Source organism: Octopus bimaculoides, chromosome 9 (genome assembly GCF_046866305.1).
Source record: "Octopus bimaculoides isolate indiv1 chromosome 9, ASM4686630v1, whole genome shotgun sequence".
In the NCBI taxonomy this organism is placed as follows: domain Eukaryota; kingdom Metazoa; phylum Mollusca; class Cephalopoda; order Octopoda; family Octopodidae; genus Octopus; species Octopus bimaculoides.
The window spans coordinates 11,507,473-11,532,982 of record NC_142936.1 but is presented as its reverse complement, the minus strand read 5'-3'; the positions used below and the strand labels follow the sequence as shown (position 1 = coordinate 11,532,982).

The 25,510-nt window shown below is 38.1% G+C and overlaps 1 protein-coding gene and 1 long non-coding RNA gene across 9 annotated transcripts in view; one reads left to right on the top strand and one right to left on the bottom strand.

Moving 5' to 3' along the window:
* Nucleotides 1-25,510, bottom strand: part of LOC106879997 (uncharacterized) — a 319,599-nt gene that overhangs the window by 35,970 nt on the left and 258,119 nt on the right. Inside the window, exon 1 of one of the 7 annotated variants that reach the window (XM_089357137.1) lies at nucleotides 16,639-17,874. The exons of the other annotated variants lie outside the window; for them this stretch is intronic. The gene's annotated coding sequence lies outside the window, so the exon portion shown is untranslated. Of the gene's footprint in view, nucleotides 1-16,638; nucleotides 17,875-25,510 lie in introns of those variants that run through there. 7 annotated transcript variants of the gene reach the window in all.
* LOC149133985 (uncharacterized) lies at nucleotides 16,128-25,040 on the top strand. Of its 2 annotated transcripts, XR_016243037.1 has the most exons (3): nucleotides 16,128-16,703; nucleotides 18,637-18,952; nucleotides 21,216-25,040. It is a non-coding gene; the product is annotated as an uncharacterized LOC149133985 (long non-coding RNA). The 2 variants fall into 2 exon arrangements; XR_016243038.1 differs by lacking the exon at nucleotides 18,637-18,952.

Here is a 25,510-nt window from a genome sequence, read left to right as displayed (position 1 = left end):
TGATAAAAAAACAGAATTTCTTTTTAAAAATCCATCTCTAGATTACGAAGACGCTAATTGCAAATGTGTGACGTGTCAATAACCGCAATCGACATTTGCAAAAGGATTATCTTCACTAAAACTTAACCTTATTTACTGATTAATTTATCAAAGATTCCAACAACTTCTGCCTAAATTGTTTCTCTAAAATATTCTAAACCTACCTCATGTCAATAATAACAACATCGTCGTCGTCATCATCGTCATCACCATCATTATGGCAGTGAGCTGACAGAATCATTATGTGTGTGTGTGTGTGTCTGTGTTTGCCTGTGTCTGTTTGTCTGCCCAACATTGCTTGACAACCGATACTGGTGTGTTTACGTTCCCATAACTTAGCGGTTCGGCAAAAAGAGAACCGATAGAATAAGTACTAGGCTTACAAAGAATAAGTCCTGGGGTCGATTTGCTCGACTAAAGGCGGTGCTCCAGCATGGCTGCAGTCAAATGACTGAAACAAGTAAAAGAGAAAGACGACAGTATATTCTTTTATATTCTAGGCACAAGGCCTGAAATTTTTGAAGAGGTGGGGGGGCCAGTCGATTAGATCGATCCCAGTATGCAACTGGTACTTAATTTATCGACCCTGAAAGGATGAAAGACAAAGTCGACCTCGGTGGAATTTGAACTCAGAATGTAAAGACAGACGAAATACCGCTAAGCATTTCGCACGGCATGCTAACATTTCTGTCAGATAGAGGCAGTAGATTTCCAAAAAAAAATATGGCAACAAAAGTGTTAAATATCACATGAAGTTACTGACAATAAGAGAGAGAGAAGGAGAAAAAGATTGACAACTGAATAGCCTTGGAATGTAATCTAACAAATTAGCAGAACAATTAAACAGAGATAAATGACTTAAAATTCAAACACTGGATCATTAAACTGCTGATTATTTTATTGATTAGGTTGTATTTGTTTTGATGAAAACTAAAATTGATAACAGTCTTCTCAATGACAAAATGCAGATCTTAGAAATTGCAGATTTCTGAAAGCTTAGATAAAAAACTGGTTTCAAATTTTAGTATAAGACCAGCAAGTTCAAAGGTGAGGGCAAGTCAATTACATCAACCCCGATCCTCAACAGGTGCTTATTTTATTGACCCTGGAAAGATGAAAGATTAAGCTGACCTCGGCAGAATTTGAACTCAGAACATAAAGACAAACAAAATACTGCTAAGCATTTCGCCTGGCATGATAACGATTGTTATTTCTTTATTGTCCACAAGGGGCTAAACACAGAGAGGACAAACAAGGACAGACAAAGGGATTAAGTCGATTACATCGACCCCAGTGCGTAACTGGTACTTAATTCATTGACCCCAAAAGGATGAAAGGCAAAGTCAACCTTGGCGAAATTTGAACTCAGATCGTAAAGACAGACGAAATACCGCTAAGCATTTCGCCCGGCGTGCTAACGTTTCTGCCAGCTCACCGTTCTTAGCTTGGATAAAATATTGATTTCCAGTGATATAAGGTCACACACTTTGGGAGACAATGTGCTCAAATAAATGGATTCTTTTACTTGACGGATTATTTATTTTACTGGAAATAAATTGACAGAATCGGTAAAATATCAGACATAATGCCTGCATTACCATATTTCATAGCAAATAAGGAACACTTTTTGCAAATAAATAAACACCTTGCTTCCTCTATCTTTTACTTTTTGTTTCAGTCAAACAATTCAACCCCTGAACTTATTTTCTTTTTTTTTCCTTTTTTTTTCTCTCGATTTTTTTTTTTAAATAAAGCTTGGCATTTATTGTATTGGTCACTTTTGCTGAACTGCTAAGTTACAGATTAATCTGTCAAATGCAATAGACAGAATGGAGAGGAATAGAGTGGAAAGTGAGAATGAAAGAATTATTCTGATTAATCTCGAGTTTGGATCAAGGATGCTGTTGAATCTAACAATAAAATAACATGCTAACACACACACACACAGAGTTATGATGATGATGATTATGATATCAGAGATGGTGCCAATAGTAAAGATTATGGTGATAATAATAATATTTCAAATGTCAATATATTTTCCATACATTCAGACATAGACGTGGTTTTGTAAGAAGTTTGCTTTCCAACCACATGGTCTTGGGTTCAACCCCACTGTGCAGCACCTTGTGAGTGGATTTGGTAGAAACAAACTGAAAATAGACCCATCATGTGTGTGCAGGAACGTATGTATGTGTGCGTGTGTGTGTGTGTGTGTGTGTGCTTGTGTGTAAGCGTGTTTATTTGTGTGTACCCTTGCCTGGACATCATGTGATGATTGTAAATAAGCCTCCTCCTGATGCCCTAAAAACATCCTCATCTTGCTTAATGGTTAACCCAGTGCTGCTTTGTCATCATCATCATGACTATGTTAGATGACCAAGCCAACTAACAGTGGTCAGCAACTTGCCACAGAAACTTAACCCATTAGAGCCTAAATTTTTTAATTTGATTTCTTACCAAAAATCTTTTTTTATACAACTTTATCTGAGACTGTTGTTGGCACTCCGTCGGTTACGATGTCGAGGGTTCCAGTCGATCCGATCAACGGAACAGCCTGCTCGTGAAATTAACAGGCAAGTGGCTGAGCACTCCACAGACACGTGTACCCTTAACGTAGTTCTCGGGGAGATTCAGCGTGACACAGTGTGTGACAAGGCTGACCCTTTGAATTACAGGCACAACAGAAACAGGAAGTAAGAGTGAGAGAAAGTTGTGGTGAAAGAGTACAGCAGGGTTCGCTACCATCCCCTGCCGGAGCCTCGTGGAGCTTTAAGTGTTTTCGCTCAATAAACACTCACAACACCCGGTCTGGGAATCGAAACTGCGATCCTATGACCGCGAGTCTGCTGCCCTAACCACTGGGCCATTGCGCCTCCACATCTGAGAGTAAATAGATAAAAAAAAATTTTATTACAATTTTTGAAAGACACTTCAGTCATGATGACTAACCAAAGATCATCATCATCATCGTTTAAGTCTGCTTTCCATGTTGGCATGGGTTGGACGCTTCAACTGGGGTCTGGGAAGCCAGGAGGCTGCACCAGGCTCCAATTTGATCTGGCAGTGTTTCTACAGCTGGATGCCCTTCCTAACGCCAACCACTCAGAGTGTAGTGGGTGCTTTTTACATGCCACCAGCACAGGGGCCAGAGGAGCTGGCATCGACCATGGTCGGATGATGTTTTTTACGTGCCACCAGCACAGGGGCCAGTCAAAGCGGCACTGGCATCAGCCACGTTTGGATGGTGCTTTTTACATGCTACCGGCACGGGGCTCACAACTACAATTTCCATTTGATTTGATTTTGATATTGTTGTCGATGCTGATGTACTTGACTAAGGTGTTGCAGAAATATGATGGATTATCCTTCTGGTCCTAAAAAAAGGACCATGGTTGCTAATGGGTTAATTATGGCCAGGTCACTTAGGCTTCAACCAATCAATTGTTTGTGCAATAATGCAATTAATTTCAAAATAACAATTTATATTATATTTTATTTACTTAATTTTTTTTTAAACATTAGTGCTTAGCATAAGTTTTATAACAACAAGCGGATTATACTATAAACCAATATTGTCCAGATCATCTGATAATATTTCCTGCAATAAAGTGTCAGTTTATTACAGGAAACATCACCAGGTGATCAGGTACATATTCCAAACAGGTTGCTGAGGCAATGAAGAATATATATTCTGTTCCTGCTGTGTGACTGAATTCTTGACCTTATGAACAGGTAATTTGGTATCTTATCAACATGGTTAATCTTTCATCTAATTGAATGGCCCCATACTGTGAATAGCAGCAGCATTTGTAAAACTGAGTTTCATAAACCTACACTTCCCAGTTGGGACTGCTCCTCTTGTAGTTATTAGAAACATTAAAAATGATATTCTTTCTACTCCAGGCACAAGGCCTGAATTTTTGGAGGAAGAGGGCAGTTGATTAGATCAACCCCACTACGCAACTGGTATTTAATTTATTGACCCTGAAAGGATGAAAGGCAAAGTTGACCTTGGCGGAATATACATACATACATACATATTCTTTTCTACTCTAGACACAAGGCCTAAATTTTGGGGGAGAGGGGGCCAGTCGATTAGATCGACCCCAGTACGCAACTGGTACGTAATTCATCGACCCCCGAAAGGATGAAAGGCAAAGTCAACCTCGGTGGAATTTGAACTCAGAACATAAAGACAGATGAATATTAAAACAAATGATATTAATACTGTTCCGACAGCTCATCATACCAGTAGCACAACCACAACTATTAGAGAGTAGACTAAAACAAAAATTAAGTGTAAAAATGTAGGACCAGGCATGGTTGTATGTTTAATAAGCTTGCTTTGCAACAGTGTGGTTTTGGGTTCGGTCCCACTGTACAGCACTTTGAGTAAGCATCTTTTACTATGACTCAAGGGCTGAATCAATGCTTTTTTTTTTTTTCCACCTTGGGCAAGTGTCTTCTATTGTAGTCCCAGGCCAACTAGAGCCTTATGAGTGAATTTGCGAGACAGAATCTGAATGAAGTATGTCATGTATATATACACTCACACGCACGTGTGTGTGTGTGTGTGTGTGTTTGTCTTGAGATTGCATGATAGTTGAGTGTCGTTGTCATACAAGCTGTGTTACTCATTTTCAATATTCTGAGGAGACATGCCTGGCCATAGGAAAATAGTACCTAGCTTGGAAAGAGGTGATGGTTGGGAAGAGGAAGTGCATTCAGCCCTAGGGAAAATCTGCCTCAAGAAGCTCTGTTCAGCCCATGTAAGCATGGGAAAAAGGACATTAAAACAATGATATATATATGTATATATATATATATATATATATATATATATATGACAGACTTCTTTCCATTTCTGTCTACCAAATCCACTCCTAAGGTTTTGGTTGGCCCGAGGCTATAGAAGAAGACACTTGCCCAAAGTGTTACGCAGTGGGACTGAACCCAGAACCATGTGGTTGGTTAACAAGCTACTTACCACACAGCCATGCCTGCATCTTACAAAAAAAAAAAAAGGGTCATATTGAAAAATGTACTCCTAGATATGGTTTAAAAGGAACAATGATCCGGAGTGAAAAACCTCTCTCTGTTTATTTCCTCGTGTTCCTTTCTGTTGAAGAGCAAAGGCTCAAAATGCAAAAGACTTTCTCACTTTCCCGAGCAACAAACTAATACACCTGCTCGTTATTTATATACCTGTCTTCATCTTTTGTTTTTCTGTAAATTTCAACTATAAATACACACACACACACTGGTCTTCTTTCAGTTTCTGTCACCCAAATCCATTCACAAAGCTTTGGTCAGCACAAGGCTAGAGTAGAAGATACTTGCCCATGATGCTACTCAGTGGGATTGAACTCAGAACCATGTGGTTGGGAAACAAACTTCTTATTTCTTTATTGCTCACAAGGGGATAAACATAGAGGGGACAAACAAGGACAGACAAATGGATTAAGTTGATTATATCAACTCCAGTGCGTAACTGGTACTTAATTTATCGACCCCGAAAGGTTGAAAGGCAAAGTCGACCTCAGCGGAATTTGAACTCAGAGTGTAAGGGCAGACAAAATACCACTAAGTATTACGCCTGGCATGCTAACATTCCTTCTTACCACACAACTACACCTGTACCTCATCATCATCATCGTTATAAATAGTACTTATGTATGGTGAATGCCTTATTTAGTTTTGTCCTCGTACATTCTGTTTTCAAATCAGTCAAATATTGACTTTGATCAACTTGATCAGCTATCACTCAGGATCAATTAAATAAAGCCCAGTAATATACTGATGTTAATTTAATTAACTACACATGATTTCCTCCACATAACCGAGAGCCATCTATCCACCTAATGAAAATTAGCAAAAATCTGTTGGACTTATCAAACTGTATTGATTAGCTGTCTCACTTCCAGTTTAAGACAATTCAGAAATTACAGCAGAATGATTTTCTGGAACTTTTAAATTCTATCATGAATTGTTTTCAAAAGAAAGAAAGAAACAAGGAAAAAAAAACAAAAAAAAACCCCTGCAACAATCAATAGAGACAAAAGGAAAAAAAAATGCACCAAGTGATATGGGCCTCTGAGAGAAAAAGTAGTTTTGCTTTCAAATTATTAATGGTTTGGCTGGAATTGTGTTAGTGGTCAATCAATCTAGTGGTCAAATCCATTTCCTTCTTCCTGATGGGAAGTGATTAATTGAAAAAACTGCAGAACTGCAGACATTTAGAAAATATTATAGGTTTCCCCCCCCCCCTGTTTTTCTTTCTTTCTTTCTTTGGCCTACCCACATTTCACTGGTGCGACATTGTTTCGAGCAGAGAGGAAGCGCCAAGATTTATACTGACAGCAGTGTTCAACTAAAAATGGTGAGGAGGATAATAACCAATATTATATATACACATATATATACATACATATAAGTGTGTGTGTATGTGTAAGGTTTGTAGTTATTATTATTGATTGTCTTTGTATTTGGCAAAAGCTTCGAAAGAGAAACAACAGCAGCACCAGTGACGTTTGTGGAACACCAGACAAAACTTCAATTATCTACAGAGTTATAGATTTTGGCAAGAACCCTAAACATTTTGTACACAAGGATTTCACTGAGCTACAGTTCCCCCACCTTCTCTCTCTCTCTCCCTCCTTCCAAAGCTCACTAGAAAGTTATAAAAGGTGAAAGACAGAAAGCTGAAATATATAAATAAATATGGAATCTTCACATTTTCAATTAAAAGGGTACACTGCAAAAAAAAAAAAAAAAAAAAAAAAAAAAAAGTGCACTTCTGAAGATTTAATCAAACTAAAGACGAAAACAGCAATATCATCGTACTGGTACATACATTGTCCAATACTGCAGGATTTGATAACAGACTTGTGAATCCCCTATCCCAGTGGTTTTCAAACTGTGGGTCGGCTTTGACCGGCCCAAGGCTATAGTAAAAGACACTTGCCCAAGGAGACTGAACCTGGAACCACGTGATCGGTAAGCAAGCTACTTACCACACAGCCACTCCTGCACCTATATATATATATATATATATATATATATATACTCTTTACTCTTTTACTTGTTTCAGTCATTTGACTGCGGCCATGCTGGAGCACCGCCTTTAGTTGAGCAAATCGACTCCAGGACTTATTCTTTGGAAGCCTAGTACTTATTCTATCGGTCTCTTTTTGCCGAACCGCTAAGTTACGGGGACGTAAACACATCAGCATCGGTTGTCAAGCGATGATGGGGGGGACAAACACACACACATATATATATATATATATTCCTGCGCCTATATATATATGTACACTTTTACTTGTTTGTCATTTTGACTACAGCCACGCTGGAGCACTGCCTTCTAGTCGAACAAATTGACCCCAGGATTTATTCTTTGTAAGCCTAGTACTTATTCTATCAGTCTCTTAGGCTGAACCACTAAGTTATGGGGATGTCAATCAATGGTCGGGAACAAACATAGACACAGACACACACACACACACACACACACACACACACAGTGGGACATGAAACAAGTAAAATGGGTTGCAACAAAAAAGAAGAAAAGAAAAAAAAATGCAAGTGGATGCAAAGTGCAGAATATAAACCAATGTTTTTCAAACTGTTGGTGGCGACAAAGAAGTTTGAAAAATGCTGCCCTATCCCATCACAGATACTGGTTAAGGTAAAAAAAAAAACCTGAGGTGCTGTGTATTGGGATTGAACCCAGGATTGATCTTCTTGATCATACAGTCACTTCTGTGTTCAGATTCAATTCACCAGGATAAGAGAGAACTTGTTATTGCATCGCTGCACGTCGTTTGCTATGACAACAGATTATGCCAACGAGAAAGCATAGGTGCATGTATGTACAAGTGCACACGTGTGCAGCTAAGTGTAACAAGGGTGGGGGTGGGGTGGGGGATGGGTAAGGTGGAGAGAAGAACAAAGAAAGGAAAGGAATGAGAGAGAGAAAGAGTAAAAGGAGTGGGAGAAAGAAAGGGACAAATAGAAACACAAAGGGAGAGAGAGAGAGAGAGAGAGAGAGAGAGAGAGAGAGAGAGAGAAAGTGAGAGAGAGAGAGAGAAAGTGAGAGAGAGAGGGAGGGAGAAATATGGCAGCCAAAGGAAGAAAGGGTTTGAAACAGGAGAACAAATTGATTGAAAGACACATATATATCGTTTATTGATTACTTGTTTCAATCATTAGACTGCGACCATGCTGGGGCACTACCTTGAAGAGTTTTAGTCAAAGAAACCCACCACAGTATTTTTTTTACTCTTTTGTTTGTTTCAGTCATTTTGACTGCGGCCATGATGGAGCACCACCTTTAGCCGAGTAAATCGACCCTAGGACTTATTCTTTGTAAGCCTAGTACTTATTCTATTGGTTCTCTTTTGCCGAACCGCTAAGTGACGGGGACATAAACACACCAGCATCAGTTGTCAAGCAATGGTGGGGGTACAAACACAGACACACACACACACACACATATATACGACGTGCTTTTTTCAGTTTCCGTCTACCAAATCCACACACAAGGCTTTGGTCGGCCCGAGTCTATAAGTAGAAGACACTTGCCTAAGATGCCACGTAGTGGGGCTGAACCCGGAACCATGTGGTTGGTAAGCAAGCTACTTACCACACAGCCACTCCTCACATTTTTGCCCTCCAATTTCTTTAATAAATAAAAAGAATCGGCTAACAATAATAGGGAAATACCAGAATTTTTATTGAAGCAATTAAAAACACCTTTACCGCTTGTTCCTTAATCCTAACAGTTTAGTCATTGTAATTTAGCCCCAGGCAAACCCTGAATAAGGACTGTGATAAAATACATTCTAACCATGACAACAGATAATTTTTTTCTATCATAGTATATCTTGGATTACATTATCCAATGTCCTTTTCTTTCTTTCCTTTTTTTTAAAGATAGAGGTATGGGTATCTAGTAGGGTGTGATTTGAAGGAGACATGGCTGATATGTTTACAGACATATACAAAACCTTACCAACTAGTTTCCTTATATTCTGCATAATACCTTATCTCATAACTATTTGGTTAACCCATAAGACTCCACAATCAATGCTCTCAACATGGCAATGTTTTACATGGTGGATTGGACCTCTCAAGAGATAACAACCAAATCTTTCTTCAAATCAAACTTTACTGTCTTAAAACAAAAAGGGAAGGGCACACTGGACTAGACAGAACAAGATAATAAAATAAATAAAAAATAAACAGGAGTAGCTGTGTGGTAAGTAGCTTGCTTACCAACCACATGGTTCTGGGTTCATTCCCACTGCGTGGCACCTTGGGCAAGTGTCTTCTACTATAGCCTCAGGCCGACCAAAGCCTTGTGAATGGATTTGGTAGACGGAAACTGAAAGAAGCCTGTCGTATATATGTGTGTGTGTGTGTGTGTGTGTGTGTGTGTGTGTGTGTGTGTGTGTGTGTGTGTGTATATATATATACATATAATGTATGTGTGTGTATAAGTTTGTGTGTCTGTGTTTGTCCCCCCAGCATCGCTTGACAACCGATGCTGGTGTGGTTACTTCCCCGTAACCTAACGGTTCGGCAAAAGAGAACCGATAGAATAAGTACTAAGCTTCCAAAGAATAAGTCCTGGGGTCGATTTGCTCGACTAAAGGCGGTGCTCCAGCATGGCCACAGTCAAATGACTGAAACAAGTAAAAGAGTAAAAAGAGTAACAGGACACATTCCAGTCCATGAGTATAGTCATTGATTGGGTATAAAACCTGACCGATGGTACATGCAAAGCATCTAGGTGCCAAAGGAGTTTAGGTGGCTCCTAAGGGCCCTAGACAGTGTCCAAGTCATGCAACTGTTGTTGTTGGCACTCCGTCGCTTACGACGTCGAGGATTCCAGTCGATCCGATCAACGGAACAGCCTGCTCGTGAAATTAACGTGCAAGTGGCTGAGCACTCCACAGACACGTGTACCCTTAACGTAGTTCTCGGGGATATTCAGCGTGACAGTGTGACAAGGCTGACCCTTTGAATTACAGGTACAACAGAAACAGGAAGTAAGAGTGAGAAAAAGATGTGGTGAAAGAGTACAGCAGAGTTCGCCACCATCCCCTGCCGGAGCCTCATGAAGCTTTAGGTGTTTTCGCTCAATAAACACTCACAACGCCCAGTCTGGGAATCAAAACCGCGATCCTACTACCACGAGTCCGCTGCCCTAACCACTGGGCCATTGCGCCTCCACTTATGTACCCACTCCAAATTCATTCAATCTTCACGTTCTCTTTCAGACCTATAGGCATTTGCAAAAAATGGCAAAATCTCCTTCAAATTATAATAACAAATACAGGATTCCTCCATGAAGGCAGACCATACTATTGAAACAAGAAGACTAAGCAAGGTTATAGAAACAAAAGAAACAGAGTGTATGCTCATAGACTTTGCAAATGCCAGAGATAATAGAGTGGATATCGAAAGAATTTGAGAGAACTGAGAAATGCTAGGACGTGACTAGATAAATGAAGAGACTGTGGAAGATAACAACTATGTTCTGTGGTAATTGGCGCACATGGCACAACACCCAAACTGATACCTAACAGATGAAGGATACTGGAATTGAGACTCACATTGCTGACCTGTAGAAAAGAGCTATTCTGTATTCTGCAAGAATCATAACATTCTTGAGATTTGGGGAGACTTGATAAAATCAAGCAATCAAGACAACATCCCTGCTAATTAATATAGCACATAATAGTTTAAATAATAATAATAACGTAAGGACGGACAAAATGCCACAAAGCATCTGACCCAGCATGCTAACAGTTCTGCTAGTTTGCCGCCAGGAATTTATAATGGACCATAACTTCAGGGTGAAAAAAGATATCATAAATTCTATTTCATGTTTAATGCAATTAAAATTCATCGAAAATAGAATTTGTTTTTAAGTAAAAAAAATATTTGGTTTTTTTTTTTTTTTTTTTTTTCATGACCAAAGTTGGGGGTATTAAAAAAAAATAAAAATCAATGGAATTAATTAAGCTTTATGAAAACGCATTTTGTAGGATTGCTTGAAACCATATAAAAATTGTGAGTAACAAAATAATCATTTTTTTTCATTAGTAAGGTAAATAACAGATAATCTTATTAGACTCAACATAATATTGACTGGAAAATTATGCATAAGTGTATGTGTGTATGTGTATGTATATATATGTATGTATATATATATATATATATATATATATATATATACACACGCATACATATATAAATCCACACAATATTAATACATATACTCCACATATAGATACAAACACACAAAAACATATATATATATATATATATATATATATATATATATATATATACATACACAAACACACATATACTCTTTTACTTGTTTTAGTCATTTGACTGTGGCCATGCTGGGGCACCGCCTTTAGTCGAGCAAATCGACCCCAGAACTTATTCTTTGGAAGCCTAGTACTTATTCTATCGTTCCCTTTTGCCGAACCGCTAAGTTACGGGGACGTAAACACACCACGATGTTGGGGGGACAAACACAGACACACAAATATATACACACACATACATATATATATATATATATACATATACGACAGGCTTCTTTCAGTTTCCGTCTACCAAATCCACTCACAAGGCTTTGGTCGGCCCGAGGCTATAGTAGAAGACACTTGCCCAAGGTGCCATGCAGTGGGAATGAACCCAGAACCATGTGGTTGGTAAGTAAGCTACTTACCACACAGCCACTCCTGCACCTATACATATATATACAAAAGGGTGTGTGTACATGTACATATGCCTACATAAGCACACACATACATACACAGAGTCCTAACCACATACCTCTCCCACCCCCAAATCAATGTTAGAAATGTAAGTGTACATATACATCATGGGGTTGTGTTTGTGTTTTGTGCAAATCAACTCAAATAAACTCGCAAGCAAAGCATACCCAACTGATTAAATAAGCTTTTGCTTTGCAATCCTGAGATCCTAGATCCGATCCACTGAATGGTACCTTTAGCAAATGTCCTGTTTATTTTGGGTATTTGAGTAAATATAAAAATTTAATAAATGGAATAATATGCATATGTTAAATGAATTCATTTAACATATGCGTATTACTCCATTTATTAAATTTATATATATATATACATACATACATACACACACGTATGCACAAACACACACACACATACATACATACATACATACATACATACATACATATATATATATATATATATATATATATATATATATATATGAAAGAGAAAGAAATAACTTGAGAAACATCATAGTTGTGATAAACAGATAGTGGCTTGATATATATTCAGTTAACTACAATTTAAATAGGCTAAGAAAGAGGATGATCTCAGAATTAATCCTACAAGCATTAATCCATTAAACTGTACAGAGTAAGTATGAAAGTTGGCTGGTAAAATACAAAGAGAGAAAAAGGAAAAATAACAAAGGAACAAAAACAGATTTTTTTTTTGTTAAAAATAAAATAAAATAGAAAGAAGCATGGGTGCAGGCATGGTTGTGAGGCTACGAAGATTGCTTGGCAACTGAATGATTCCAAGTCCAGTCATGCTGTGCAACATTTTGGGCAAGGTACCCCCTACAATAAGCCTTGGATCAACAAATGCCTTCTGAGTGGAACTTAGTAGACAGGAAGAGTACAGAAGCAAAGTCACGTGTGTATGCATGTGTGGCTGTATAGTTAAAAAAAAGTTCATTTCTCATCCACATAGTTGCAGGTTCGGTCCCACTGCACAGCACCTTGAGCAAGTGTCTTTTCTATTACAGTGTTCCACAACCTTTATCCACTTGCGGTATGCTTCCATCCATTTCGAAATTCGGCGGCAGACCTAAACTAAAAATATAACTAGAATTATAGGGAGAAGAATTATATTCAGGTCACACTGCGGCACTCCTAGCATTGTGCCACAGCATACTGGTTGCAGAGCACTATTCTAGTATAGCCCCGGGCCAACCAAAGCTTTATGAGTGGATTTCATAGGTGGAAACTGAAGGATCATTGTAAATGAATATGTGTACGTGTGAACATGGTGATAGAGTTAAAAAGTTTGCTTCCTATTCACATGGTTTTGGGTTCAGTCCCACTTCACTGTACCTTAGGTAAGTGAGTTTTATTATAACCCTGAGCCAACTAAAACCATACGAGTTGATTTTGGAGATGTAAGCCGAACAAAGTTCATTACACATGTATGTGTGTGCTTATGTCTCCTTGTCACAACACTGCATAATAGTTGTCAAAAAATGTCATTGTCAAACACAAAGCAATCTTCCATGAAAACTTGTCCATCGTACTGCTTATGTTTGAAGGATGAACAAATTTCTAACCTTACTTGGAAACAAATGAGTGTTGGCAATTGACAAGAGATCAAGCCATAGAAAAAAAAAATTGCCACATTGAATCTTGTCCAACGCATGTGAACATGAAAAAAATGGACGTTAAAACAATGGTAATGAAATAAGGTGCAGGCATGGTTGTGTGGTTAAGAAGCTCGTTTCTCAACTGTGTGGTTTTGAGTTCAATCTCACCGCATTGTACTTGAGTAAAGTGTCTTTTACCATAGCCCTATGTTGACCAAAGACTTGTGAATAGATCTGGTGGTTGGAAACCGGAAGAAGCCTGCTGTATATATACATGTGTGCGTGAGAGAGAGAGACCACATTTATGTTAAATCTGTCTAAAACCCGCTGGCTGTTCGATACTGTGTTCCTTTATATATTTTAATATTCAACAAATCTAAATAAAAAAAAAACATCGCTAAAATTATGGTCCCCTTGGTGTCCACTCACATGTGGGCGCTCGAACCCGACCCGCAAGAAAATCATTTAGGAACAAGACATTGAACTACATGGCAGCATCTTAATGAACATGATGTAAGACCACGACACATGGACGAAACCTCATGGTGTCACCAAACTGTGCTCAATGATTTTTTTTTTTAAATCAAATACTTGCGTAGATATGATCAGATTAATCAACTGAAAGTGATAAAGCATTGCTCCATCATGGGCACAGTTCAATGACTGTAAGCAGTAAAAGAATAAAAGAATATCTTTAAAAAAAAAAAAAAGAATCAACTACGAGATTATTTTGAAATCCATTTGGTCGGTTGCCTGGCTGGACGGCTGGCAGTTTGATTGATTGATCGCTTGGTTAGTTGGTTATTAATTCAGTAAGTATTTAAGATTTGGTTTTAGCAAGGTGAAAGCTATGCGCACCACAATGCAAGAGAGGAGTGGGGGGGGGAGGATAACAGGTAAATAAAAATAAAACCACCTTGGCTAAACAATGCAAGATGATAAGCTAAGGAAAACACGTCTTTGGCAGGACAGAAAATATAGCATGCATATCTCTCTCTCTCTCTCTCTGTATATATATATATATATATATATATATATATATATATATATACACACACACACACACATATAGGGAAAGAGAAAGTCCAACTCATACCAGCATAAGAAAAGGGACGATGTTTATATATATATATATATATATATATATATATATATATATATATATTATATATATATAAATATATAGTTTTAGGGAAAAGAACCAAGTTTCAAGAACTTGGGTTTTTACCAGTAATTTTGAATTTTGTCCCTAATATTATTATTATATATCTATATATATATATATATATATATATATATATATATATATATATAAATAATGAATGGGAAATCAATAAATAAAACGATATATAAGCAAAATATAAAAACAACCTGCGTGAGTGTGTGCGTGTATACACGGGTAAAAGATATAAGAAGACTTAGGAATGATAATAATAAGGTTTTTGTTTTTGATCTTGTAAATAATAATTTAGATTACGACGAAGTTCTAACAAATAACATTTGAGATAATGATTGTCGTGAATTAATATATATATATATATATATATATATATATATAAAGAGAAAAGAAAAGAAAGAACTTGGCAACAATAAGAAGTGACAAAGAAGGAAGCGAAGAGGTGAAGTGGGGGGAGAAGAAAAGGTGAGAAAAAGGAATATCTGTAGGAAGAGGTTCAATTTAGTCACATGGGACGTTAATGATTGGAAGAGGAGATTGACCACAACCTTGGTGCTTGAACAACAAAAAAAGGAAATTAAACACACACACACACGCGCGACTGCTATTTCTAGCAGCTCAAACGTTCATGGAGGGAATGTTCAGATGACTTTTCTATGTATATGTACTTATATAAGTATTGTGTGTGTATGTGAGAGAGAGTGGGGAGAGTATGTAAAAATCAGCAGAAGAAACTACAAGGATGGTCGACCAGCTAGAAATATGAGCTAAATGTCTATAAAACTGTCTATTCAGGGCACTGATAAATAAAACAGGATGTTTATAGCTAGAACTAACACCTTGATCACAAGTATGCTCAATCGGATATCGCGTGTATCTATTTATATCTACATTAGACAGACAGACAGACAGACAGACAGACAGACAGACAGACAGATAGATAGATAGATAGATAGATAGGCAGACAGATAGATAGATAGATAGATAGATAGATAGATAGGCAGACAGATAGATAGATAGATAGATAGATAGATAGATAGGCAGACAGATAAATAGGTAGATAGATAGACACAATTGTATGCGTGTGTAAAAAAAGTTACTCAAATCTTTTCAAAGTTTAAGCCAACAATGTTTAATTTCAAAGGAAAACATTTGGACTTTGTCTAGATATACGATACATATATTTCAAAGACGGTGCCCCAGTCTGGTCTTGGCTGTGATCGCTAAAACACTACAAAGGATAAAGATAGTGGGGGAGGGGGTTAGAGATAACAGAAATTGGCAAGAGAAGAGGTATTCAAGAAGTTGCTATTAATTTTGTGGACAATATTTTTCCTCAACGTACACAATTTAATCGCACTATCTCCTTCGGTGTATGTGTTGTACCTGTGGTGGTAGGAGTAGTAATAGCAGTAGTAGTCACACATCAAAACTTCCTGTTATCAATGAAAGGAGAAAGAGAAAGAAAAAAAAAGAGAGAGGGGAAGGGAGAGATGACTAGTGTGTACTTTGGTCAGGTGTAAACGAAAGAGGAGGTAGGTACAAGTAGGTCGAGTGAGCACACTCTACTCTAGGTACTATCTCACCCTCTCTCGATATATATATATATATATATATATATATATATATAGATATATATCTGTCTATCTCTCTTGTTGAACACTGCTATAAGATACTAAAGGAAGGACGATAAAAACAACTCACTAATACCACTAATAATAATAAATAATAAAAACTACCAAGGAGAATTGTCGTAGCAGTAACTCCGACTAGCTCAGACAAACACGATGCGGGATGTTTAAAGTTACATAGATCGACAAAATAGAACAACAGGGACCGGTCGATTCTACTACTCACTGAACCAATACCACCACCTGTTCTAAAACGAAATGGTAAATTTTACAAAATATAATTTATGGTGAAAGAGTGGGGGGGGGGGGGGGGGAATGATAAATATAAAACGAAACACACAAAGAAAACGCAAAAAAAAAGCAAGGTATTACCGCTGCATGTTTGTAGAAGTTTTCAACGAAACAATCCAGGTAAATGAGATGAGATTAAAGAAAAGGTAAGTGAATTCCAAATCCATCCATTAGGATGTGTGTGTGAGTGTTTGTAGTCTTTTTGGTCTTTCTCCGTTTGTTTTTCCCCCCTTTCTTTTTATCAATATAGAAGCAGTCGACACATTATTGCCTGCCTGGCCTCTCAGGTAAGAGATAGCAGGTAAAAGAGGGAACCAAAAACCAATTAATCTATTTATAACAGGCCAGCTTACCTGAAGATGGCTCTTTGCAGGAACCAATCAGGTTTGTCTTACCAGCAGGAGGCCTCCTCATCTTCTCAACAGGTCAGTTGAAAAGCTGAATCATATCACATGGTGCTGACTAGAAGAGCCATCTCAAACACAATACCTAAACACTAACAGTCAAAATTATTAACTACATACCACTGAAAAGAAGATTCTTTTTTTTAAACGGTGGTTATTTCTTTATTTTATAAATGTCCAGAATTCTTAAGTATATATATATATATATATATAAATTGCTGCTATTTATTTTCTGTTTTTGGTTGTTGTTTTTTTAATTAGAATTTCAAAAAGTAATAGATATATATATATTAATAATGTTAAAAAGAAGAAATAAAAGATGCATAACTAGTCACAGTTACATTTTTGTTTCTATATTTTTTTTTTTTTTTTTTTACTGCCTGGGGATACTAAGAGGGGGAGAGAGAGAGAGACATACAAAGGTGAACCTGGCTGATGGTGGTAGAATCATATTCTAAATAGAATTTTAACACTGAGCAAATGTTGAGAATTACAAACAAACAAAATTAATGACAGGAAATTCATTTGGTAATTTAAGAAGTTAATAAACACTTTAATCCATTTGTATTCAAAAGCAAAGAACTCTAACTGTGAGTTTAATCATCATAATTACCATCATTAATTGTACTAGTTACATATTCTATCCATCAGGTAGGTGAAATTTCAGAATATTTTAAATCTCCTTCAGTGCTTCCTTTACCCAATCCCCCCCCCACTCCTACTCACTTGACAGAGGTCATGACCTATTTGATTGTCAGGTGGTCTTTACAAAGTCAAAATAATAAGTTGACATCCCCACCACACCAATTTTCTTGTGGCTTGTCTAAAATATTTAATATCAAACAGATTTCTAGCTCTCCAACCTGCATCCCAGTTTGTTCCTAACCACTTTCTATTAACAGTTGTTTTCTTATTTAAACAACACTTAGAACCTAATAGCTAATATATATATATATATATATATATATATATATATATATATATATACACATACATACATACATACATACAGGTACTAAATCGATTTACTGTATGGAACTTGTGGTTTCATACTCATTCCGGATAACTGATTTTTCTGATCCAGGGAAACCATTCTCTAGATTAACCCTTTAGCATTCAGATTTCTCTGTCAAGGAGTGGCTGTGTGGTAAGTAGCTTGCTTACCAACCACATGGTTCTGGGTTCATTCCCACTGCGTGGCACCTTGGGCAAGTGTCTTCTACTATAGTCTCGGGCTGACCAAAGCCTTGTGAGTGGACTTGGTAGACGGAAAACTGAAAGAAGCCCATTGTATATATGTATATGTGTGTGTGTGTGCATATGTTTGTGTGTCTGTGTGTTGTCCCCCCAACATCACTTGAAAGCGATGCTGGTGTGTTTACGTCCCCGTAACTTAGCGGTTCGGCAAAAGGGAACCGATAGAATAAGTACTAGGCTTACAAAGAATAAGTCCTGGGGTCGATTTGCTCGACTAAAGACGGTGCTCCAGCATGGCCACAGTCAAATGACTGAAACAAGTAAAAGAGAGTGTAAATGTAATGTTTATTTATTCACATTGTTTTGGATTAATCATACTTTATCTCATATCTCTCTCTCTCTCTCTCTCTCTCTCTCTCTCTCTCTATATATATATATATATATATATATATATATATATATATATATATGGGTGTAGGTGTGGACATGTGGTAAGAGGCTTGCTTCCCAACCACATAATTCCAGATTCTACTAAAGCCTTGGGCCAATGAAAGCTTTGCGAGGGTATTTGGTCAACGGAAACTAAAAGAAGCCCATCGTGTGTGCATGTGATCAACACTTGACAACAAATGTTGGTGTGTCTACATCTGCGTAACTTAGCAGTTTGGCAAAAAAGATCGATAGAATAAGTACCAGGCTTTAAAAAAAGGTACTGGAGTCAATTTGCTCAACTAAATTTTTTTCAAGGTGGTGCTCCAGCATGGCCACAATCTAATGGTTGAAACAAGTAAAAGGTAAAATAGATAGATGTGTGTAATATACACTTACTTTCTCTTTCTCTCTTATACATGCACATGTACAACTTTATTCAAAAGATGGATTAAGTATTGATTTCATTATAAATGTCAGTCCTCTATTGTTTAAGAGTATTTACAATAAATACCACACACACACACACACACACACACACACACACACACACAGAAGGAGAGAAAAATATACAAATACATACAGATAAAGCAGCATGGTTTCTTACATTCAAATTCCAAACAGATTTATAGGACATGATGGAGAAAATGTTTAGCGTTTCTTCAAGTATCTAATTACAAAAGACTCGATTTTACTAATAATGTATATTGGGTACTAAAAACTGCCACCCACACAGACCAAATATGAACGTATAGGCGCAAGAGTGGCTGTGTGGTAAGTAACTTGCTTACCAACCACATGGTTCTTGGTTCAGTCCCACTGCGTAGCACCTTGGGCAAGTGTTTTCTACTATAGTCTCGGGGCCGATCAAAGCCTTGTGAGTGGATTTGGTAGACGGAAAACTGAAAGAAGCCCATCGTATATATGTATCTATATATGTGTGTGTGTGTATATGTTTGTGTGTCTGTGTTTGTCCCCACCAACATCACTTGACAACTGATGCTGGTGTGTTTACATCCCCGTAACATTAGCGGTTTGGCAATAGAGACCGACAAAATAAGTACTAGGCTTCCAAAGAATAAGTCCTGGGGTTGATTTGCTCGACTAACGTCGGTGCTCCAGCATGGCCACAGTCAAATGACTGAAACAAGTAAAAGAGTATATTTGTGTATATGTGTATACATACATATCACCATTATTTAATATCCACTTTTCTTGTATAGGTCAGCTGGAGTTTCTTGAGGCTAATTTCCTACAGCTGGGTGCTCTTTTTGTAGCCAACCTTCACCTGTTTTCAAGCAAGGTAATATTTCCCCTATCGGCAGACATGCTTTTCATGGAAGACTGGATATGAACAAACTTGCTTGAATGATGATGATGATGATGATGATGGTGATGATGCTCATTTACAACTATTATGTGATGTCTAAACATCATGACACACAGACACAAACAAACACACATGATGGGCTTTTTTCAGTTTCCATCCAACAAATCCACTCACAAAGCTTTGGTCAGCCTGGTGCTATAATAGAAGACATTTGCCCAAGGTGCTATGCTCTGGGACTGAACCCAAGACCACATGGTTGAGAAGCAAACTTCTTAATCACACAGCCATATATATATATATATATATATAACTGTCAGGAATCTTCGGGGGATGATAATGATTCCCCAGCAGATTTAACTGTGGATCAACAAGATTATGTAGATCAGGTGTTTGTAACATCATGGAGTAAAAATAAACCACGTTGGTCAATTGTGCTGCTTTCTACGCTCATGTTTATTGCTGAGGTATGGAGTTTGTGCTCAGACAAAGAAGTGGGTTCCATCATGGATGATCCAACTTCATTTAGGGCAGTTGACTACTCAGTAATGCTGATATTTTAAAAACTTCCTTTCTCCTCTCTGTGTTGCTTTCTTTCATACACCCAAGGCATTTATTGCAGCAACCAAATCATTCTACATTCACATCACATGACCAGACCATCAAAACTTTTGTCATATAATTATTTCAATCTAAAATGTCACCTGTAACTTGTCTACCATATTTTTCAGCATATAAGGCACACATTTTTCCCCAAAAAAAATTCTCTCAAGTCACACTGTGTCTTATGTGCTGAAGGTCAGGCTTTGGCTAGACTTGGTTATTATTATTAACGATGGTATTATTAATTATTGGTGATGGTGAAGATCAGTGATGATATTTGACAGTGTTAAAGTAAGTATTGTAAGTTAGCCTACCATAATAGCTTACCGAAGGGTATCAGTCTAAATCTTCATGGTTCCTATACATGAAAATGCATGAGATATTCAGTTAGGGTATTTGATGTGCTTTAGATGCCCAAAAATACAGTAAGTGAAATTTGTCAGACAAAAGTTTACAGCCAAAGAAAGAGCAACTTTGGAGGATCAAGAATTCCATGTGAAAGGCAGCAGGATTTGGAAAGACAGTGACAATGATTGGATGTTTACTCTACATGTTTATACTATTTACTATATACTATACTGGCTTATGTGCCAGAAAATACAGTAGGTTTCAAAGTCATTTAGAAGAACTGGTATAATACTTGTCTTCCATATTGTGTTTTGTTTTAGATCATAATCTTTATGTACCTATCTTTTCAGGTAACAGAAAGGAACATGACTTGGTAATTGCAATTTGAGATTCTGAGAAGAGATACTAGGAGCAGATATTAAGTTTCTTGGAAGCATCTGTTGGCACTCCATCAGTTACGATGACGAGGGTTCCAGTTGATCTGATCAATGGAACAGCCTACTCGTGATTTTAACATGCAAGTGACTGAGCACTCCACAGACACGTGTAACCTTAACGTAGTTCTCGGGGAGATTCAGCGTGACACAGAGTGTGACAAGGCTATCCCCTTTGAATTACAGGTACAACAGAAACAGGAAGAAAGAGTGAGAGAAAGTTGTGGTGAAAGAGTACAGCAGGGTTAGCCACAACCACCCCCTGCCGGAGCCTTGTGGAGCTTTAGATGTTTTCACTCAATAAACACTCACAACACCCGGTCTGGGAATCAAAACCGCGATCCTACGACCATGAGGCTGCTGCCCTAACCACTGGGCCATTGTGCCTCCACAGGAAGCATCTCCAACTAAACTATAAGCATAAGATTGACTATGTCATAGTACAGACTCAGGACCATAAGGATGAGGCATCTCAGATGCAAAGGTGTAGCTAGGGTGGGGCAAACAGGGTACATGCCCTGGGTACCACTTTGAGGATGGGGGCACAATTTTGGCCAAGAACCCGGAACAATGTGGTTGGTAAGCAAGCTACTTACCACACAGCCACTCCTACGCCTATAAATTATCTATAAAATTAGTTTTTAAACATTGAATAGCCATAGGAGCCCACCAGAATAATATAGTAATCAGAGAGATCCATAGATATAAAACAAAAAAAAATGGTTGAAAATCACTGCTCAAAGTGAACCAGGTTAGAAATAAAAACAGAAGAGTGTGTGTGTGTGTGTATTAGTAGTGTCACTGAGATCAAGTTGGCATTAACATTGTGTGTGTGTGTGGTAGTGGGGGCTTGTTTGGCATTTCTCAAACACAGAGCCCAAATCTTTAGTTCCCTATTTTATCCTTTGTCTTTTACTTGCTTCAGACAATGGGCTGCAGCCATGCTGGGGCACCGCCTTTGAAAGGTTTAGACAAACAAATCAACTCCGATGCTTCTTTCCTAAAGTCTGGTATCTATTCTATTGGTTTCTCTTGCCAAACTGCTAAGTAACGGGGACATAAATAAACCAACACCAGTTGTCATGAAGTAGTGCAGGGGGGGGGGGGACAAACACGACACAGACACAGACGCAGTGGGCTTCCTCACAGTTCCAGCTACCAAACTCATTTCCTGGTAGGCCTAGAGCTTTAGTAAAAGACACTCGCCCAAAGTGCCACACTGTGGGAATGAACCCCAAACTGCCCTCGTCTCATAAACATACAGCTTTTTAGTGCAAGGCAAGGCCTTGTGGAGTTGCCTTTGTTTTGATAGTTACAAACCCCTGAAAACACACACCTGTTGTCATCACCATTATTCAGAAAGCTTTACACTTTTCCTTTTATAATTTTATATTCACGTTTACAGTTCATTAGTTTTCTATGAAAATGTCAACATACATAATATCAATTAATTTAATTAATATCATCCTAATTTCTAAAGAACTTTGGTAATTATAAACAACCTGTGTGCCGAGTAGGGAAGGGGAGCATTCTTTTGCGCACTACACTTTCCTCTAAAATCTAACAAAGGAGCTTCTACAATGCCTTCTAACCTGTTAGTAACATCAGCCAAATCTCATTTAACTGTTTTGTTACCATGTGTCTGTAGAAACACAGTCATATGGCATAGTGGTTAAGAGTGCGGGCTACTAACCCCAAGATTCCGAGTTCGATTCCAAGCAGTGACCTGAACAACAATATTAATAATAATGTTTTGCTCAACATCCTTAAACAAACCTTATTCAGAGACCTTTTGAGTGGGATGGGCTACCTGACCTGAAGAAAATTCTAACTGGGCCCCACCTGCGAGGTCATGCACTGTTTATCTTGATATGAGATCACAATGTCGCGCACATATGGTTGTGATGCATGTGCCTGGTGTACCCTAATCAGACGAGCTGTCATGATGGGTATATTGGGCTTCATATATTTTACCCTAGTGTCACTTTGATGGCATGCACTGCTCTTTCACTCAATAATAATAATAATAATAATAATAATAACATCGAAAAATACCTTAGGAATGAGAACCCAGGTTCGAAATTTCCCCAAGACACCTGAAGAAGGCTGGAGGGTATATAAGCCGAAATGTTATGTTAACAATAAACAAGATGAGGACAAATATCCGTTGAATGTAAATAATGTTAAGGAAATAACTTTGTCGTTATTTAAGCGGGTGTTTAGAACATAAATTGGTATGAAATTTTAACAGAAAGGTTTAATTTAGATCACTATAATCTTCTGGTTACTGACTCGTTAAGCCAAGTGAAACCATAAGTAATGGCTGATGCCGGTGTTACATAACAGGCCCCCCATGCTGGAAGCACATAAAAAGCACCCTTCGAATGTTGGGCCTCACAGGGGTGACAAGTGACTGAGACCTTTGTCAGTGTGCCATGCTTGGGAGGACTTGTCAAGCCAGGTGAAAAGGCTATTGTGGTCAATGCCACTGTCACATAGCTAGCATGTAAAAAAGCACCCATTACACTCTTGGAGTGTTTGGTGTCATGAAGGGCGTCCAGCTATAGAAACCACGCCAAATCAGACTGGAAACTGGTGCAGCTCTCCAGCTTAACAGTTTCAGTCAAATCGTCTAACCCAGTGGTTCCCAAATTTTTGCGGGCTGCCGCCTGCTTGGCACCCAGGTCACATTCCTAGCGTCCTCTCCAACCTTCCCCACCACAAATATAGACTGCTCTCTGCAGCAAACTCAAAACAACTGGATTCCACAAATAAAACTTAAACCTAATTAACCAATTAATATTTTTGAGCAAGGCCATTGCCAGTACCGTGTGACTGGCCCTCGTGCCGGTGGCACGTAAAAGCACCCACTACACTCTCGGAGTGATTAGCGTTAGGAAGAGCATCCAGCTGTAGAAACCTTGCCAGATCAGATTGGAGCCTGGTGCAGCCTCCTGGCTTGCCAGTCCTCAGTCAAATCGTCCAACGCATGCCAGCATGAAAAGCGGACGTTAAACAATGATGATGATGATGATGATGATGAATGAAAATAAAAAAGCAAAATATTTGACAGGATAATCTGAATACTAAAGGGTTAAGTTAGGAATTTTATATCATAAAACCTGGAACATTCTCAGACAGTTTGGCGTCAAAGGGGTTAAACAATTTCAATCCATTATAAAAGTAAAAAGGGAAAAAGAGGAACATACTGTTAATGTAGTCCTCAATATGCTCAGCGTGGAGGAGCAATGGCCCAGTGGTTATGGCAGCGGACTTGCGGTCGGAGGATCGCGGTTTCAATTCCCAGATCGGGCGTTGTGTGAGTTTATTGAATGAAAACACCTAAAACTCCACGAGGCTCTGGCAAGGGGTGGTGGTGACCCCTGTTGTACTCTTTCGCCCCAACTTTCTCTCACTCTTTCTTCCTGTTTCTTGAGTAACGCTGCAATGGACTGGGGTCCCGTGCAGCTGGGGAGAACACATACGCCATAGAAATCAGGAAACCGAGCCCATGAGCCTGGCTAGGGCTTTAAAAGGGCGCATAAATAATAATAATAAAAATATGCTCAGTCTGAAATAAAGACACGGTGGCCATGACTGGAATGCCTTTGAAATAATTATAAGTTCAACTACGGCGCTGAACGACTGCAACAACTGCATCGTCCTTAAATGGAGTGTTTTGAGATGATTTAGGTGAGACAAAAAATAATTTTTAAATAAAAATATAAAAAGAAAAAAAAATTCACAATTCATAACATTGAATATATAAAAATAAATAACAATAAAAACCGAGGCTAGAACTTATAAATGTGATATTTAGAGCAGAAATATTTTTCAGTGGATCTGTCTGGCCTACAGATAAAAATCTTGTGTTATATAGGTCTGTGGAGGTGGAAGAGAAGTTGCGGGGATCTGCGTTGCTTTGAGGGGGAGAGATAAATATATATAGAGAGAGAGAAAAAGTTTGTAAAAGGGGCAGAGAATTGCTGGTTTGAAACCACTAAAGAATATCAATAGAAGAATTAGCCAAAAGTCTGAGATAGCTAGAAAGAATCGTTTCAAAACGCTTGTGAAAATCCATATCAGAATTGTAAACTAAACTCAACACTATACAGATGACGATAATGATGATGGTAGTGGTGGTGGTGGTGTTGGTGGTCGTTGCTATTGTAGTGGTGGTGGTGGTGGTGTTGGGTTTTTAGAACAAAAAT